This window comes from Xiphophorus couchianus, chromosome 23 (genome assembly GCF_001444195.1).
Source record: "Xiphophorus couchianus chromosome 23, X_couchianus-1.0, whole genome shotgun sequence".
In the NCBI taxonomy this organism is placed as follows: Eukaryota; Metazoa; Chordata; class Actinopteri; order Cyprinodontiformes; family Poeciliidae; genus Xiphophorus; species Xiphophorus couchianus.
The window spans coordinates 11815805-11826487 of NC_040250.1; positions in this window are offsets into that span (position 1 = coordinate 11815805).

A 10683-nucleotide genomic window follows, 5' to 3' on the forward strand; every position below is an offset into this window, starting at 1 on the left:
GGTGTACATGTACATATGCACTGTATTTTCCATTTCCAGTCTCTAATTTCTGTATCTAAACTTTGCCAACAGAGCTGATTCTTAACTTAAGTGATGTTGCTATGTTGCACCTGATGTTGCCATCTTCTTAGTTTACCCTTTTTAACTCTCTGTGTGGGGGGGAGGGGGAAACACAAAACAGCCTGCTATCATTAAGCATTTGTTCATTTGTACTTTTATGTTTCTGTTCTGTAACATAACATTTCTGTTGATGAGATTAACTTCCAATTAACCTTTTATGTTAATTGGAAGTTTGCTATATTGTTAAACAACAGCAGATTTTCACCCTATTTTGCACAACTTTTACATGGATTTAAATACATTCTCTTTCAGAAAGAAACTTTATCAGAGCTGGAAAGTTTGCAGGGTTTTAACAAACTTCCATAACACGTATCTTTGCATATGTTCAGTCGACATAAGATTGCAAAGCTTTATCGACTTTTGAGGGAAAACTTTTCTTCCTTAAGCCGTCTCTAATCTCAGATGAGTAATTTAACAGTAAGCGAACATGCAGAATGTGTCTGTTGCAAAGAGGATAAAGAAAGCTGAATTCTTCTTCCTCCTGACCTGCACGTGTTTATGCTCGCAGGGCATTTGTTCTGCTTGTCAAAGTCTCCGTCCGTCTGATTGGGTGCAGCTCGTATTAGACAGATCAGTGTATTTGCATGTCGCCACGATGGCTGCCTCGCTCGTTTCTCTTTGTGAATATAAAGTAGACAGAACTTAAAGCTGAGAGCTTTCATTAACGGAGACATCGCAGCCTTGCACTTCAAATTAAATTGTGCCACTTTGTTGAACACCAACCTTTTATTCAGAAATGCAGCATCGTCTCTGTAACTGTCGGGAAACTTCCAGGCAAAACTCAGAACAGTTGCACATTTTTACATAATTTCGTTAAACTCAAAAGGATGAACAGCTTTTCTTTACGGTTCCAGGTCACATTCTGGTTTAAAAAAAGCTGTTACTTTAAATATAAAAATATACCAGAAAAAAAAAATTGTTGGTTTAATCCATTACTTAAAATATGGGCACTTAATGAAAACAAAAAGTCACTGAAATAGCCTCCTACATTTCTGCCAGATATTTTCATCTAAAAGTATATTTTTATTGTTGGATTTACATTATTATCTTTCAAAGAGTTGAACTTGTTTTCATCAGAAAACAGAATAAGATATAAATGATAAGCTGATAAAATAAAACATCGTATCCTAAAGAATCAAAAGAAAAAATTGTATTATGTACGGAAGGCTTAATTTTTCCAGGATGATGATGGTTATGAAAATAAACAAAAAAGGAAATCTAAAAATAAAGAAGAAATGTAAGTGTATCAAGATACAGAAATAAAGAAATAAGGTATAATAGAAATGTAAACATAAATATGATTTTTATTTACTTTTATAAATTTGGAAATGGTTGATTAGTATGATTTATATACTGTATTTGTTACATGTTTTTTTTTAAAATGAATCAATTAAATCCCACAAATATTTTATCATTTTTATCCCAACACGCTAGTACTGTTTTGTGGCTCTCTGTGTTAATTAATAATTTTCTTAATGAAACTGTGTGACATTTGTCTGGAAATTCACATTCAGGGTGTATTTTACATTTTATAATAAACCCATCATTCACCAGCTCCTGTAAATTGTATTTTTCTTGCGGTCATGTCGATGACATTTCATCCTGTGGTTGTATGATGATCCTACCATTTTATCTACGAAGCACGATTTTTAGATTCAGTCTACAGATTCAAGAGATCAGTAATATTTTAATTTCATTTACAAATTGCTGACTGAAGATCTTATTTCACTCAAACTAAATGTGCTTTTTGCTAACAATAAAACCAGGTTTGCCTTGAAATTGAGACTTCTTGCGTCAACAAAATAAATAAAGGTTATGGATGAACTGGTACAGGATGAATCTATGAACTTAAGACTAATTCAGTTACTGATTTTTTGTAATTAGTTCAACAATATGAATTTAACTAATCTAATTGCATCAAAATAGTCTTTCAATCAGAGCAGGAGGCAGCTGCAAATTTATGAGTATACTATAAAATCATGTAACACTTTGATTAAAATGTGAATAAACATTTAATTTTTTTATTGAGCTTTTAGAAGGCTGTTTTAAATCTAAGAATATAAAATCGGACAGTATGTAGAAGATATCAAAAAAATTAGAATATTTCCTCATAACAGAAGACAATAAAAAAGAGTCAACAATAATTTCAAGCTCCTCATAATCATATTTCCTGAATGTAAAATATACATTACACTGGAATCTAATGTGCTTCTTGATCCTTCAGTCTGTTTTCTATGTTCAAAATTTTATGAAATACATTGTAAACTTATGATTCTCGGATCTTATGGTATTGTGATGATACGTCAGGGAATATTTGTTGACATTTGCTGTGGTGAAACAGATTTATGTCTGCATGAATTTCAAATCGTGCAACACCAGAAACACTTTCTTATCTGCTCCAAGACATGAACACAGTCAGTCATTGTTATGAGCAGACAGTATGACAGAGCTCGTATAGATAAAGAGTGAAGTGGAATAAATAGTTCCCCAACAAATCTTAAAAACAGAAGAATATTCTTTTCTTTGCAAATATATTTTTCTGTAAAAGAAAGAAAGAAACAAACAAAAAAAAAACATTCCAATATTTAATTAAAGACCAATAAAATGACAACAAGCGATCAATACACATTTTCTACTCTAATTCAGGTTGTTATGGTTTATATATATAACAAATATATATATATATATATATATATATATATATATATATATATATATATATATATATAAGATTTGTTGAGTACTTAGTCCTGCCGCTCCGCTTTCCATTTAATTTGTAGTTCCTCCAGTTAACCAGAAGGTGTCAGTAAAGGTCCATAAAACAGAAGGTGTCAGTAAAGGTCCATAAATCACAGATCAGGACTCTCAAGTATGCGAATATATGGCCACATAGACAGAGAAAGGAAATTATATATGCGATTATTTTGTATTTTTAATGAGATATTTGCAGCTGATCCGTAGAGATTGTTGGATCACACAACCAGAAATCATGTCATGTAATTATAAGATGCTTCTGATCAGATAACGCTTGGATGTTTTCACTTTCATGGATGCAATCAGAGGAGTCACACCAGGGATTCTGAGGAACGGAGGAGAGGAAGATGAACAGCGACATATCCGTTCTGAAATATTCTGAGAGTCAAAATCTGATTGATCTTTGCAATAACACCACTGCGATCTGGTGCCATCAATCAAAATCTAATGAATTTCAAATTGAATTGATAACTACTTTAATAATTCTAAAAGGAAAATAATTTGTCGCAATCCATTATTTACCAAAGTAGAGGAAAACTATGAAATGAAAGGAACTAATAAAGCAGGGGTACCGTTTCATTCTGAAGAAAGACAATGATTAATCGATACCACTTTCTTCAGCTTAGTTTACCTCTGACTTCAACTTCCCTAAGATATAGCTTATTTTTTCCTAACTGAAGTTGTAAGGTGATTGTCAGAGTTTTGCAAATAGTTATCTCATGAATAAGTTTGTCTCTCTACTCTAAGCTGGAAACAAGGCGAGGTGGACCACGCTGTTCTTGGAGAAACCGGTTTTGGCTAGTTCAGAGAGACCCCTCTACTCCTTATCTTTAAGTTTCTGTTTTATGACCAACCCCCACCCCGCTTTCAATAAAACCAGGCAGCTGCAGGGGGACAGGTTGGGGTTATCCTGAGGCATCACTGAGACTCTCCCCCTTTGCAAAGGCTGAAGTGATACTATTCTCTGTGTGGTTCTTTATATGAACAGGTTAAAATACCCAACAGTGATCATAAAGTGATGCTGAGGCTCCTGATTGATTCAGACAAACAATTAGCTCCTATTCTCAAATAAATAATCACCATATAAGCAGGGAAACAAAATAGTTAAAAGGCCTCTTAAATGTTGGCAAAGTTTTAGGTTATGATTCTTTCATACTCAGCTAGCTGATTCCAGAGTTTGGGAAAGCATAATATTTAGTTTTGTGTTCATGCCACTGGGCATAAAACACATCCAGTTAGTTGTTTTCATCTTTCTAGCTGCCACAACGTGTAATTACGTATCCATACCTCTATAATTTTTCACATTGAAATTTCAATGTATTTTATGGACTTTTTGTTAAACACAAGACTTCTACATAATTGTGAGCTAAAAGGAAAATGATAAATGATTATGATTTTTGTTTCCTCACAAGCTAGAATAAATGTGGAGTTGAATGCATTTGTGTGCTAACAATCCCCCTGCCAACACTTTGTCGAACAATCTTTTACTGTAATTGCAGCTGCAAGTTTTCTAGGGTATAGCTTTGCATATTTAAAATCTGACATTTTTGCCCATTTTTCTTTGCAAGACAGTTCAGTTCGATTGCATGGAAAGTGTAAATGGGATTAATAATTGTCACAATAAATAATACTTATGAGAAATTTCGAAGAGGTGGTTATGTTCAGGATAATATGCAGTAGTATCTTTCTTCTCAATTAAAATCATTTGCACATAAGTCAAAAGTTTTGAAAACGGTCTCATTTTACCAGAACACTCTCTTTCACATGTTTGCCGTTTTCTCTACATGGCTTGAGGAAAACAGTAAGCAGAACTTCTTAAAGATTACTTTTAACAATGTATTTGCTTTTCTATTCAGTCTATGAAGACCAAAAATACAAAGCATACAGTAGTTACTTCAAAAGTATTTTCAAAACTTTGCTGCATCTCCTCCAGAGGCAACCCTGAGTTGCAGTTGTGTCCCATTATATTTAAATTTTCCAGTAATGGCTTCAGTTTGTACTTGAAAAGTGACAACAAAACCCCCCCCCCACTGTCAAACTTGAATAATGACGTAACAGGTTTGGGGATAGCCATCTACTAAGTGACAAATTCCTGCTCCTCTTGGAGAATCTCAAGATGTTCCAGATACAGTCTCCCCATTAAGTTCTGGATGTGTTTTCATGTCTCTTCAGTCTGATGTGCTCTTAAAACGTAAAAAGAAATGCCCCCAGAAGGCATCCTAATTGATTAAACCACCTCTAGTGATGATGCAGAGGAGCAGTCACTCTACCCAGAGCTTCTCAACTCTTTCAAACTTTGCAATATGGTGAACTACTCACCCTGTCTCCAAGGCAAAACCAGGTTCTGTAGTGGAACATCAATTCAACCACTTTTATTCCGGATCTCAAATCCATCCTGCCATGATATACCACTGGTACAGTTGCTCTGTCAGAGATGCTACTGAAATACAGCATGCTGGGTGCTCAACTTGAAAAAAGTGGATGGAAATGAAAGAACTACAGTAAAATATTTCAGAATAAGTTAACAGACCAGAAAGTTTTAGTTTCCCAGAGACAAAGAAAGTTTTTAATTAATAGTTTTGGCTTTGGTTTGACAGATGTGTTTGTCAGGCAACAGAAGCAGAGTAAGTAGGAGAACTTCATGATGTTATTATTCAAGTAAGACCGCAATGTACGGTGTAGTAAAACTTTTGGTAAATACTTTTATTTATTTTTTTCCCAAAAGGTTAATAAATGTAATTGAGTAAATGTAATTAGTTGCTACCCACCTCTGAACATTAGGGAATTATTTGTTCAGTAGAAATTGATGTGAGACAGTAGAACAATGAATGACTGAACCAGTATTAATATTTATTGAATATCCCCTCATAGGATATCAAGGAAAACTGTCCAAACAACTAACTTATTTATGTTTTCATCAGTGAATTCAGCTACCTTTTATCATTTTCCAGCTTTTTATGCCCCATTGTTTTAACCTGAACAAGCTGCTTCTGCAACTGTTTGGAAAGAAATGAGCACTGCAGTGATAATTTAGTAGCTTTTTTATCCGTTTAAAGAAAAGTTTGATAGATCGAATCGTAAATGATTTTTTAAACGCACCAAGAGAGTCATCAATTATCCATTATCCAGCAGGAGCGTCTGTAATGTTTGAGTTTTTACACTAAACGAGGTTGGGAGGTGAAGCAGCCAATCAGGAGTGGCGCAGCCCTAACGAGATGCAGTGTTGACAGAAAGCAGAAAATTATGATTTACTAGGTGAGCTTTTTTTCACGCCTTGTCCCAGATGAATAAAGATCAAATTAGAGGTTTATGAGCTTCGCTGTCTGTTCTGACGTTTATATGAGTTCTGGGCTTTGCTCGATGTGATTTATGTTTACAGCTGCGCAGGAGGAGAAAAATAAATACAAAAACAAATGAAGTAGCCTGAAATCATATTCTAATGTCCTGTCAGCAGACGCAGAGGAGCAGAGACAGATCACGAAGAGAAAAATGGAAACTAAGAAGAAGACTTTGAAACAGGAACTGCAAAAATTCATAAAAATACCTTAGGAAACACCAGCGGTGTTTCGGGGTCTTGTGTCTTTGAGGAGCACCTTTTTCCTGCAAGGTTGGACTACACTGCCCCCTTCAGGTCTTAAATTCATAGTAAGAAAAATAGAATTTTTAATGCTTCCTAAATTTGCAATAAGCACGTAGTTATTACACGAAATCCAAAGAAAGTACAAAGATAAGTTCTCAACTACCCCCTGAGAATATTGAGAATCACAAAACATGATTTTGTGATTCTCCACAGAGTCGAATTTAAATCTTTAAACTTATAAAGGTTTCATAATAATGAAAGTATGTTATGCTATAATTAGTACTCACTATTTGCTATTTTCTGTTTTCATATCATTAGCCTATTTTTCAATGAATTGATTGAAATCAAACATAAAGAGTATTCTACAATAAGTAAAATAAATCTGTATTTTCATAGAAAGGCAACAAATCTGAATGCTGTGAGTTTATTATTCTGCCCCACTGTGGATTGCTGGACTGTTCTCCTTTATGTCATCTAGTTCTGTTTAGTTCAGCAGATGGAACCCTCATCCATCCTACCATCAGTCACATTGCTCCGGTCGTGGGTAACAGGAAGCTAAGCCGTAAGGAGGAGCTTTTCATTTTTTGTTCCATCTGTTTGTAACCCTCACATACTGTGATCAGACATGGATCATGAGTCAAAGAGCAAGAAGCTAAAAAGAGCCTTGCTGTAAGGTTGCGAGGCTCTGCCTTAAACATAAATTGAAGAGCTCTATTCAGGGGGAGTTCAAATTAGAGCTGCTGCTCCATCAGCAGGATGCCTACTTTTCAAGACTTTCCACACCACATAATAAATATTACACTGGTAGGTCCAGTTGCAGAACCAAAGATCATTGAAAGGAATATCTATTTCTTGGAAGTGTCTTGGGATCTTATAGGAACGTGGTCTGCAACCATTGCAGTCCAAGTCAAGCTAATATTGTGCTTCATAACCCAGTAATGTAAAGAGATACATAAAAGATGTACAATACAATGTAGAAATTTGAACTAACTTATTCACTTACTGGAAGAGGATATTTTCCCCTTTTTCTGTCCTTTTTTGTCATATAAATAAAAATAATGAGCTGCTTGCAATTTAGGAGGAAACTGGACTACCTGGAAAAAACAGTCAAGGCTGGTATTCAAACTTATGATCTTGCTGAAAAGAAACAGTGCTGGACACTGTGCTGCCCTTATGAACTAAAGTTTTGCCATATATAATAGAAACAGGCCTTTTTCATAGAGGTCCTGCATTCACAAGTGCTGGTGAAAATTCCAGTAGATAGCCACTGCAGACAACTATGTGTTCAGCATTTGTAGATAAATTACAAAGCAGGCGTTTATATTTGTTGATAGCAAAACAAAGGTATTCATAAATACAGAAGCTGTTACTTTGTCTTTGGCAACTGATGCAGAAATAAAGCAAATACCAAAAATGTTTTAATACGTTGTACATCAAACAGGTATAGATTATATGGCTGAAATGTTCTCATACTAGCAATTAAAGTTGTTAAATTAAGCAAAACTATACAGCATCCCCAATGGCAGAATTTGCATATTGTTTTTAACAAACACCAAAGGTGACAAAGCTGGTAGCACATACAAATGTAAGTTCCAAGTTTTAATTTATCTGCTTTACTTTTAAAGACACTACCCAGTGATCTAGCAGATCTTTTTTGCAGTAATAACAACACACTGACAGTAGAAACTACATGCTTGCATCACATTGTCTTAATCCCACACAGCATTAATGTAAAACAAAGCACAGTAAAGTAGATGTTAGTGGCTGGAAGGCTGGGTATCTGGTCTGCTGACATTACGTTGTTTAAAGTTAGATTGCAACAAAGAAAGTGGCTGAATGTACAGGGGCATTTCGATTCAGGGTGCACAGAATTCCATTAAATACAGACTTTCAAAAGTACATTGAAGCAAAACAAATTCTAGTTCAATTTTATATCTATGACATTGCGAGAGATACAAAACTGAAACATGTCAGCGCATTGAATAAACAGAATACATGTCAACAAACCTTGAGAGAGAATTTTTTTAAATCTAAAATATGAATATTTGATTAAATCTGTATAAAGAAGAAAAACAATCAAAAACTGATGAACTCAAAAGAACGTTGCTCAGTTATACTTTTTTCTGACATCACCAGAGCATGAGGGAATGGCATATTGTTTAGAGGAGGGTGGATTATATCATGATTAAAACACATTTCACAACAGAATAGAAACAAAATAATACACCACAACATGTTGTTCTATAGGTGATGATCTATAAATAAAGTTGGTTTTACAGAAAAGCCTATTCTATGGCGTTAGGTTACAAGAAAAACATACCTGTTGATCTTATTTCATTGGTAAGAAAATGTGACAAGACATGATGCATTTAGATTGTATCCATAACCTGTATTAAATCAAAGCTACTGCACTAGTATGCCATATAAATGCATATGTCTATGAATCAGTGTGAATCTGTAAATCTTCACTGCTGCTGCAGAACAGCCAGTTTATGGTTGACAATAAAATGAGAGGTAGCAGAAAATGCTTTTGAAAATCCAAAAGTGTCATTGTTTAAGATATAACATTGAAACCAACTTCCTTCTATCTTGCCTTTTCACTATGTATATAAGTGTCACCCATTGAGTAATTTTACATAAATCTGACCTGAAGGTCTGATATGAAGATTAGTTACCTGCCTAAAGGTGTAGAAACAAAGAATCTGCAGCCACTTGATGGCAGCGAAGCACTGTGATTCATCTGTATGAGGAAAGGCAGCTGTATTCTTCAAAAAAGGTAGCGTAAAAGAGGAGGAGGATGACAAAGAGGCTGGGACAGCATCCATAATTCATCTGGGCAGTCTTAGTGAGACACTGGTGGAAAATGCATATTTACAGGGGTTATGATCGTAATGACAACACAGTTACTGAAACTCACATGTAAGAGAAGCTTCTTGTCCATCATTTAAATCCACAGATATAAAAACACCTGAACCTGAAGACCTTGCAGCAAGTGAAGAGGAATGTCCTCCACAGGGACACTTTTTTCTGCTCCTTCTGTTGGACAAAATAAAGCATGTGTCAGTTTAAATGCTGTTACACACATCCATGCATGACGGGATTACACAAATCATAAAAACCTTCGGAGGATATTTAGATGAACCTCATGTGTGATCACTTATATCTGACATTTACAGTACAAGTTGAGAGTATTACTCACTTTAAAACCACAAACCGCAATTCATTTTTCATTACTTTATCGGACAGACCAAGACAAAGTGGCAGATAGCTTTTATTACATTTCTATTCCAGTGTCTTCAACAGCTTAATTGCATTATTTTTAGAGGTGAATTAAAAAAAGTAATTAAAAATGTTCAGGGTCACAGGCAGTTGTCTACAAAACAGGAGGTAAATATAGTTTTTTGCTTTGCTCAAAAAGCTACAAGCAAACAAGGTGCAGAGCAGAAATCCTTTAAATGTAAAACTTTGAAACAAGAAAGCAGGAAACAAGTTTTTACATGAGGGGAAACAAGCTGTTCAAATAATATATATCTCTCAAGAAACAAAGGAAACCTGGTTGTAAAAATTTACATTTGGCTGGAAGTGGTTTAGCAAATAAACAGTTGGTGTGATTTGAGATCAGAAAGTAAAACAAATGAACACATACCAGCAAAATTCTGGGAAAAACAGCTTGTAAAAGAAAACAGGAATTCCAGACATCAGAACAAGGAAACACAGAGGACAAGTGATGGATTAAAGCACAGGTGTCAAACTGCAGTCCTCAAGGGCGGGTGACCTGCAACTGTTAGATGTGCCTCTGCTGCACCACACCTTAATAGAATAATTAGGTCATTAGCAAGGCACTGGAGAACTTATCTACACAAGGAGGAGATGATTAAGCCATTTCAATCCAGTGTTTTGTACCTGTAGTACATTTAAAAATCGCAGAACAGCGGCCCTTGAGGACTGGAGTTTGACACCCCTGGATTAAAGGATGCTTAGTCATTGAATAGCTTCCATGTCAGATTTTGAGGGTAACTAGACTCTACACAGTTTAAACAGAAAATAATATAACTTTTAAAGTATCATGGTGCAATAAAAGCATAAAGTGCCCAGTTAAATGTGTTTTGTGAGTTTTAGTTGCTTTGACGTCATTGGAGATAAATTATGCAATAATGAGACTTCACTCCTTTCATTGATTTTCAACAGTATAATGAAAAACCTTGAAATAATAGAAAACATATGCCTAC